This window comes from Rhinopithecus roxellana, chromosome 8 (genome assembly GCF_007565055.1).
Source record: "Rhinopithecus roxellana isolate Shanxi Qingling chromosome 8, ASM756505v1, whole genome shotgun sequence".
NCBI classification, from domain to species: domain Eukaryota; kingdom Metazoa; phylum Chordata; class Mammalia; order Primates; family Cercopithecidae; genus Rhinopithecus; species Rhinopithecus roxellana.
The window spans coordinates 10,847,601-10,857,997 of NC_044556.1; positions in this window are offsets into that span (position 1 = coordinate 10,847,601).

Sequence of the window (10,397 nt, forward strand, 5' to 3'; positions counted from 1 at the left end):
CAGGGCCGGCCCCAGGGAACTAGACCTGCAAACGTGACACCCACAGCCTCACAGCAGGAGGGACTGGTGGGGTCGTGGGCGGCGTGCCCCCATTTCTACACCTGGGGAAACTGAGGCACAGCCCAAGGTCATACAGCAAGTTCACAACTCTGGGAGTTGCAACTCGGAGCCAAGAAGCATTCACTGCCCCATCCTGTCACTCATTCCTCCCACAAGCACGTACTGGGCACCGACTGTGTACCAGTCTCTGTTTGGGGTGGTGAGAACTGGACAGGAACAGACAGAAAAGAAGGAGATGTTCTCAGGATGGGAGAGAGACAGTCGTCAGTAAATGTGATAAGTGAACACAGTCTGGTGTATGAGGAGGCACTGAGTGTGATTGAAAACGCAGACGGGTTTGGGGTTCAGGGTGGCAGTGTGGGTGCAGGCGAGCCCCGCGGAGATGGTAAAACCGAACAGTCCCGAAGCAGGTGAGGAGGCAGCGTGCAGAGACCTGTGAGGAGCGTACGTCAGCGTGAGGGACACCTGTGCACAGGCCCTGGGGCAGCGGCGAGGACAGAGGGCAGGTGAGAGCCGTCCTCACTGCCTCCAGAAGTCTGCGGGATTTAAACCGCAATGGATTTTGATTCACTGAAGGCGACCACTGCGTGAGGCTCCAAGAAGAGGCTCAGAAAACTGCCAAATGAGAGGCACGTGCCTGTCTCTTCCTTGTTCATTTCTGTATTTTTTTGGAGCCTTTTACAGTGTAATTTTTTTTTTTTTTTTTTTGAGACAGAGTCTCGCTCTGTTTCACCATGTTGGCCAGGATGGTCTCGATCTCCTGACCTCGTGATCCACCTGCCCCGGCCTCCCAAAGTGCCGGGGTTATAGGCGTGAGCCACCGCACCTGGCCTATTTATTTTTATTGAGACTGCTGTTGCCCAGGCTGGAGTGTAGTGGTGTGATCTCAGCTGGCTGCAACTTCTGCTTCCCGGGTTCAAGCCAGTCTCCTGCCTCAGTCTCCCGAGTAGCTGGGACTACAGGTGCCGCCACCACGCCCGGTTAATTTTTTGTATTTTTTTTTTTTCTTTGAGACGGAGTCTCGCTCTGTCGCCCAGGCTGGAGTGCAGTGGCCAGATCTCAGTTCACTGCAAGCTCCGCCTCCTGGGTTCACGCCATTCTCCTGCCTCAGCCTCCCGAGTAGCTGGGACTACAGGCGCCGCCACCTCGCCCGGCTAGTTTTTTGTATTGTTAGTAGAGATGGGGTTTCACCGTGTTGGCCAGGATGGTCTCGATCTCCTGACCTCGTGATCCGCCCGCCTCGGCCTCCCAAAGTGCTGGGATTACAGGAGTGAGCCACCGCACCTGGCAAAGTAATTTTTTTTTGAGACAGAATTTCTCTCTGTCGCCCAGGCTGGAGTGCAGTGGTGCGATCTCGGCTCACTGCAACCTCTGCCTCCCGGGTTCAAGCGATTCTCCTGCCTCAGCCTCCTGAGTAGCTGAGATTACAGGTACCTGCCACCACGCCTGGCTAATTTTTGTATTTTTAGTAGAGACAGCGTTTCACCATGTTGGCCAGGCTGGTCTCGAACTCCTGACCTCAGATGATCCACCTGCCTCAGCCTCCCAAAGTGCTGGGATTACAGGCATGAGCCACCACGCCTGGCCTGCAGTGTAATTTTCTAACAGTTTTATTGATATAATTCACATACCCTACAATATGGTAATTTTAATGCACTGCACAATATTTTAAAACGTTTTTAAAGCCTGGACAGGCCCAGCGCAGTAGCTCACGTCTGTAATACCAGCACTTTGGGAGGCCGAGGCAGGTGGATCACGAGGTCAGGAGATGGAGACCGTCCTGGCTAACACGGTGAAACCCCGTCTCTACTAAAAATACAAAAAAACTAGCCGGGCGAGGTGGCGGGCGCCTGTAGTCCCAGCTACTCGGGAGGCTGAGGCAGGAGAATGGCGTAAACCCAGGAGGCGGAGCTTGCAGTGAGCTGAGATCCGGCCACTGCACTCCAGCCTGGGCGACAGAGCGAGACTCCGTCTCAGACAAAAAAAAAAAAAAGATAAAAGAAAAAAAGAGGCCGGGCGCGGTGGCTCAAGCCTGTAATCCCAGCACTTTGGGAGGCCGAGACGGGCGGATCACGAGATCAGGAGATCGAGACCATCCTGGCTAATACGGTGAAACCCTATCTCTACTAAAAACTACAAAAAAACTAGCCGGGCGAGGTGGCGGCGCCTGTAGTCCCAGCTACCTGGGAGGCTGAGGCAGGAGAATGGCGTGAACCCGGGAGGCGGAGCTTGCAGTGAGCTGAGATCCGGCCACTGCACTCCAGCCTGGGTGACAGAGCGAGACTCCGTCTCAAAAAAAAAAAAAAAAGAAAGCAAAAAAAAAAGAAAAAAAGAACGCCCCTTCCCAGCCCAAAAAAAGCTGGTTCTTTAAAAGCTTAAATGAATGTGATGACTCTTTAGACTGATCAAGAAAGAAATGAGGAAGAACACACATCACCAGTGTCAGAGTGAAAAGGACATTCCCCCAGACCCCACACACGGGGAAGGGGCGTCGCTCCAGACCCCACACACGGGGAAGGGGCGTCGCTCCAGACCCCACACACGGGGAAGGGGCGTCACTCCAGACCCCACACACACACGAGGAAGGGGCATTGCTCCAAGACCCACACACGTGGAAGGGCGACTCACTGTCATGAAGCCACAGAGGAAAGTTCCCATCCCTCTTGCATGAATGAGGAATCGTTTCCCGAGTTTCTCCTTATTCCGTGTTACCACATCTCAGCTCTCAGGCACTCTGGGGCACCTTTTGCTTTTGTTTTTTGTTTGTTTTTTTTTTTTTTTTGAGATGGAGTCTCACTCTGTTGCCCAGGCTGGAGTGCCGTGGCACGATCTCAGCTCACTGCAACCTGTGCCTCCCGGGCTCAAGCAATTCTTGTGCCTCAACCTGCCCCGAATAGCTGGGACTACAGGCATGTGCCACCATGCCAGGCTAATTTGTGTATTTTTAGTAGAGTCAGGTTGGTTGGCTGGGCTGGTCTCGAACTTCTGACCTCAGATAATCCACCTGCCTCAGCCTCCCAGAGTGCTGGGATTACAGGCGTGAACCACCACCCCCCGCCCTGCAGGCATCTTCTTGTCTCGTTATCACAGCATCTCGGTGAGGGAGGCACTGCCACAAACCCTAATCTGTTGTTACAGATGGGGAAACTGAGGCTCTGGGAGACAGTAACATGCATTGAGTCCCTCAGTAACTCATCAGGGGATCCAGGACTTGAACCCAGGGTTCTCGGACTCAGATTTAATATCAAAACTTCGGGCTAAGTGCTTCTGGGTTCTCATCCCAGAGCAACTTTCTGGAAACACTTAGAATTATCGTGTGGATCCCTGCAGCCCTCAGTATAAGACCCAAATGCTCACCGTGGCACACAGGCCCTCCGTGGCTTTGTCCCCACCTCCCCCGTCCTCTCATCCTGTTTCTGTCCCCTTTGCTGCTCTACTCTGGCCATCCGGGCCTACTGGCTCTCCCTCGAGCCCCTAAGACGGTCCCCACCTTGGCCTCTGCCTGAGCTCTCTCTACCTGAGATGCCTCTGCCAGCAAACCAACCCTCGCTGGCTCCTTCCTCGGTCACGAGGGCCCCCAGCCCACAGGCCCTGTCACTGCCCAACCCTGGACACACCATTTGCTTGTTTCCAGAGGCAGCACAAACTCCAGAGACACAGCAGGAAGGGGTGCTGAGGAGGGAGAGAGGAGGAAGACCCCGAATCCCTCAGCCAGTCAACGCCGCTCAACCAGAAGTGCAGGGTCAGGGCTCCCAGGGCTAGAGAGACAGAGGAGACGAGGGCCTAGAAGTTCTTCCCCCAAATCCATCCCTCCTCACATCTGTGTCACCAGGTCCAGGCCACACCAGACAGCCACGAAGGGCAGACAGCCGGAGACCTTGGTTCCAGCCGGGACTCAGCCCCAATTGACTCAGTTTCCCCTCTGTGACATGGGCTGTCAGACCCCTACAACCAGGTTCCAGCCAGGACTGGCCCCACCTGCCTCCGTCTCCCCATTTTACGTGGGATGGAACCAAAAGCTAACACAGGGAGGACAGGACAGGAATCCGGCCAAGCCAACAGCATGTTGCTGTGAGGACGCTGAGGGCCGGCAGCCTCACTGGACAGAGCTGGGACCCCTCCAGCCTCCAGTCCCCTTCTGATCTGCTCGCACCAGATTCTATCACCTCTGTCTTCTACTCCGAGCTTGTCTCAACTGCCAAGCAAAGAGCTTGCAAATGAGATGCAAATGAATTCAACGCACATGCAGAGGAGCCCTGATTTTAATCCTGTCTGTTCGACAGAAGAGACTAAATCCCAACAGTGAAAATAAGGGAGGCTGGACTGGATGAGAGGCCGGGCGCCAGTCCCACGTCCACCTGCCCAGCTGCTGGCTGCAGGGGAGGGACGTCACTGCCCGGCCTCGGTGTCCTGAGAGGTGACGCTGTAGGTGCTCCCGACACCCTTGTTCTCGCTGTAATTAGGAATTCAGCCAGTGTTTATTTGGGGCCAGGCCCTGCTCAGGTGCTGGGAAAACAGGAGGGGACAGAACACACAAGTTCCTCGTCCTCCCTTTCCCTTGAGACAGGCAGGCAGGTAAGTGAAACTTACGTGAGTGCAGAGGGCACGTCACTATGGAGAAAATGTGGGAGAAGGGGCGTGTTAGAGGCCGAAAGAATGAGGGCCGTGATCAACTCAGTACAGCACTGGGGGCTATAGGAGTAAACAGCAAACTGTTCTCACAAACGCAGAATGTTGGCAAACTGACAAACTGCGTCTGCTGCACAGAAGGGCTGCCAAGGGCGTCACCACCCAGGCACAAGATTTCTTATGATTAGACATAACTGAAGCCTGCCAGTAACAACATGAACCTGTGATCAATTAAACAGCTGATCAATCCTTACCTCCTCCTCCCTGCTCTTGTTACCCAATAAATACAAAGGGCTGTAGAAGCTCAAGAAGCAGCCTTTGCTCACCGAGATCAGGGAACCCTTTTCTCTTCTTCTTCCTTTTTTTTTTTTTTTTTTTTTTTTTTTTGATGCAGTTTCACTCCTGTCACCCAGGCTGGAGTGCAGTGGTGCGATCTCGGCTCACCACAACCTCTGCCTCCCGGGTTCAAGGGATCCTCCTGCCTCAGCCTCCCGAGTAGCTGGGATTAGAGGCATGCGCCACCACGCCTGGCGAATTTTCTATTTTTAGTAGAGACGGGGTTTCTCCATGTTTCTCAGACTGGTCTCGATCTCCCGACCTCGTGATCCTCCTGCCTCGGCCTCCCAAAATGGTGGGATCACAGGCGTGAGCCATAGCACCCGGCCCCTTCTCTCTTTTCTTCTTTCCCATTTTGCCCTTCCTTTAAAAGTTTCTTTTGTCTTAAGTTTTCATTTCTATTTAAAAGTTTCTTTTGTTTCTTGTTATCATTTTCAACTTCATCCCTTCCTTCAGTCTTATGACTGTCTCAAGCAGTAACAGTAGTAACTGCAGTAACAATGGTCTGGGGCAGTAACAGGAGTAACTGCTGGGACTTGGGCCACGTGAAAGCTGTGGGCAGGGACGCCTCCCAATCAGAGCTCACAGGCGCCCTCTGGTGACATATGGGAGAGCAAAACGTGGGCGGTGCCGGGAGAGGGCGTCACATGCTGGGAAGGATGATGGGGATGGTTGACAGAAAGGATAACTGGAAGGAAGGATGATAGGGAAGGATGGTGGGAAAGATGGTGGGAAGAATGATGGGAAGGATGATGGGAAGGATGATGGAGAAGGGTAATGGGGAAGGATGACGGGAAGGATGACGGGAAGGATGATGGGAGGATGACGGGAGGATGATGGGAAGGATGGTGGGAAGGATGACGGGAAGGATGATGGGAGGATGACGGGAAGGATGACGGGAAGGATGATGGGAGGATGATGGGAGGATGATGGGAAGGATGGTGGGAAGGATGACGGGAAGGATGATGGGAGGATGATGGGAAGGATGACGGGAAGGATGATGGGAAGGATGACGGGAAGGATGATGGGAAGGATAACGGGAAGGATGATGGAGAAGGATGGTGAGAAGGATGGTGGGAAGGATGATGAAGAAGGATGGTGGGAAGGATGATGGAGAAGGATGATGGAGAAGGATGGTGAGAAGGATGGTGGGAAGGATGATGGAGAAGGATGGTGGGAAGGATGGTGGGAAGGATGATGGAGAAGGATGGTGGGAAGGATGATGGAGAAGGATGGTGGGAAGGATGATGGAGAAGGATGGTGAGAAGGATGGTGGGAAGGATGATGGAGAAGGATGGTGGGAAGGATGGTGGGAAGGATGACGGGGAGGATGACGGGAAGGATGACGGGGAGGATGACGGGGAGGATGACAGGAAGGATGACGGGAAGGATGACGGGGAGGATGACGGGAAGGATGACGGGAAGGATGATGGAGAAGGATGGTGGGAAGGATGATGGGAGGATGATGGGAGGATGACGGGAAGGATGATGGAGAAGGATGGTGAGAAGGATGGTGGGAAGGATGATGGAGAAGGATGATGGGAAGGATGATGGGAAGGATGATGGGAAGGATGATGGAGAAGGATGATGGGAAGGATGATGGCAAGGATGACGGGAAGGATGATGGGAAGGATGATGGAGAAGGATGACGGGAAGGATGATGGAGAAGGATGACGGGAAGGATGATGGAGAAGGATGGTGGGAAGGATGATGGGAGGATGATGGGAGGATGACGGGAAGAATGATGGAGAAGGATGGTGAGAAGGATGGTGGGAAGGATGATGGAGAAGGATGATGGGAAGGATGATGGGAAGGACGATGGGAAGGATGATGGAGAAGGATGGTGGGAAGAATGATGGCAAGGATGACGGGAAGGATGATGGGAAGGATGATGGGAAGGATGATGGAGAAGGATGGTGGGAAGGATGACAGAGAATGATGACAGGAAGGATGATGGAGAAGGATGATGGGAAGGATGACGGGAAGGAAGACGGGAAGGATGACGGGAAGTATGATGGAGAAGGATGATGGGAAGGATGATGGGAAGAATGATGGAGAAGGATGACAGGAAGGATAGTGGGAAATATGGTGGGAAGGATGACAGGAAGGATGGCGGGAAGAATGACAGGACAGATGGTGGGAAGGATGACAAAGAATGACGACAGGAAGGATGATGGAGAAGGATGACAGGAAGGATGATGGAGAAGGATGACGGGAAGGATGATGGGAAGGATGATGGGAAGGATGATGGGAAGGATAATGGAGAAGGATGATGGAGAAGGATGATGGGAAGGATGACGGGAAGGATAATGGAAAAGGATGATGGAGAAGGATGATGGGAAGGATGATGGAGAAGGATGATGGGAAGGATGATGGAGAAGGATGATGGGAAGGATGATGGAGAAGGATGATGGAGAAGGATGGTGGGAAGAATGATGGCAAGGATGACGGGAAGGATGATGGGAAGGATGGTGGGAAGGATGACAGAGAAGGATGGCAGGAATTATGATGGAAAAGGATGATGGAGAAGGACTATGGGAAGGACGATGGGAAGGATGATGGGAAGGATGATGGAGAAGGATGGTGGGAAGGATGATGGAGAATGACGACAGGAAGGATGATGGAGAAGGATGATGGAGAAGAATGATGGGAAGGATGACGGGAAGGAAGACGGGAAGGATGACAGGAAGTATGATGGAGAAGGATGATGGAGAAGGATGATGGGAAGGATGATGGAGAAGGATGATGGGAAGGATGATGGAGAAGGATGATGGAGAAGGATGGTGGGAAGGATGATGGAGAAGGATGATGGGAAGGATGATGGGAAGGATGATGGTGAAGGATGGTGGGAAGGATGACAGAGAATGATGACAGGAAGGATGATGGAGAAGGATGATGGGAAGGATGACGGGAAGGAAGACGGGAAGGATGACGGGAAGGATGATGGAGAAGGATGATGGAGAAGGATGATGGGAAGGACGATGGAGAAGGACGATGGAAGGACGATGGGAAGGACGATGGGAAGAATGATGGAGAAGGATGATGGAGAAGGATGATGGGAAGGATGATGGAGAAGGATGATGGAGAAGGAAGATGGGAAGGATGATGGAGAAGGACGATGGAGAAGGACGATGGGAAGGACGATGGGAAGAATGATGGAGAAGGATGATGGGAAGGATGATGGGAAGGATGATGGGAAGGATGGTGGGAAGGATGATGGAGAAGGATGATGGAGAAGGATGGTGGGAAGGATGATGGGAAAGATGATGGGAAGGATGATGGGAAGGATGATGGGAAGGATAATGGAAAAGGATGATGGAGAAGGATGATGGGAAGGATGATGGGAAGGATGATGGGAAGGATGATGGGAAGGATGATGGAGAAGGATGACGGGAAGGATGACGGGAAGGATGACGGGAAGGATGACGGGAAGGATGACGGGAAGGATGATGGAAAAGGATGATGGAGAAGGATGATGGGAAGGATGATGGAGAAGGATGATGGGAAGGATGATGGGAAGGATGATGGGAAGGATGATGGGAAGGATGATGGGAAGGATGATGGAAAAGGATGATGGAGAAGGATGATGGGAAGGATGATGGAGAAGGATGATGGGAAGGATGATGGGAAGGATGATGGGAAGGATGATGGGAAGGATAATGGAAAAGGATGATGGAGAAGGATGATGGGAAGGATGATGGAGAAGGATGATGGGAAGGATGATGGGAAGGATGGTGGGAAGGATGATGGAGAAGGATGATGGAGAAGGATGATGGGAAGGATGATGGAGAAGGATGATGGAGAAGGATGATGGGAAGGATGATGGAGAAGGATGATGGAGAAGGACGATGGGAAGGACGATGGGAAGGACGATGGGAAGAATGATGGAGAAGGATGATGGGAAGGATGATGGGAAGGATGGTGGGAAGGATGATGGAAAAGGATGATGGAGAAGGATGATGGGAAGGATGATGGAGAAGGATGATGGGAAGGATGATGGGAAGGATGGTGGGAAGGATGATGGAGAAGGATGATGGAGAAGGATGATGGGAAGGATGATGGAGAAGGATGATGGAGAAGGATGATGGGAAGGATGATGGAGAAGGATGATGGAGAAGGACGATGGGAAGGACGATGGGAAGGACGATGGGAAGAATGATGGAGAAGGATGATGGGAAGGATGATGGGAAGGATGATGGGAAGGATGGTGGGAAGGATGATGGAGAAGGATGATGGAGAAGGATGGTGGGAAGGATGATGGGAAGGATGATGGGAAGGATGATGGGAAGGATGATAGGAAGGATAATGGAAAAGGATGATGGAGAAGGATGATGGGAAGGATGATGGGAAGGATGATGGGAAGGATGATGGAGAAGGATGACGGGAAGGATGACGGGAAGGATGACGGGAAGGATGACGGGAAGGATGACGGGAAGGATGACGGGAAGGATGATGGAAAAGGATGATGGAGAAGGATGATGGGAAGGATGATGGAGAAGGATGATGGGAAGGATGATGGGAAGGATGATGGGAAGGATGATGGGAAGGATGATGAGATGATGGAAAAGGATGATGGAGAAGGATGATGGGAAGGATGATGGAGAAGGATGATGGGAAGGATGATGGGAAGGATGATGGGAAGGATGATGGGAAGGATAATGGAAAAGGATGATGGAGAAGGATGATGGGAAGGATGATGGAGAAGGATGATGGGAAGGATGATGGGAAGGATGGTGGGAAGGATGATGGAGAAGGATGATGGAGAAGGATGATGGGAAGGACGATGGAGAAGGACGATGGGAAGGATGATGGGAAGGATGATGGAGAAGGATGATGGGAAGGACAATGGAGAAGGACGATGGCAAGGACGATGGGAAGAATGATGGAGAAGGATGATGGAGAAGGATGATGGGAAGGATGATGGAGAAGGATGATGGAGAAGGATGATGGGAAGGATGATGGAGAAGGATGATGGAGAAGGACGATGGGAAGGACGATGGGAAGAATGATGGAGAAGGATGATGGGAAGGATGACGGGAAGGATGATGGGAAGGATGGTGGGAAGGATGACAGAGAATGATGACGGGAAGGATGATGGAGAAGGATGATGGGAAGGATGACGGGAAGGAAGACGGGAAGGATGACAGGAAGTATGATGGAGAAGGATGATGGAGAAGGACGATGGGAAGAATGATGGAGAAGGATGATGACAGATGATGGGAAGGATGAAAGAATGGATGATGGAGAAGGATGATCAGAGGATGATGGGAAGGATGATGGCAACCAAGATAAACTCATCTCTTCAAGTTCATGGTCCTGCCAGAAAGTTGATCATCCACAGCAGCACTGCCCACCAGAAACAGAATGAGAAC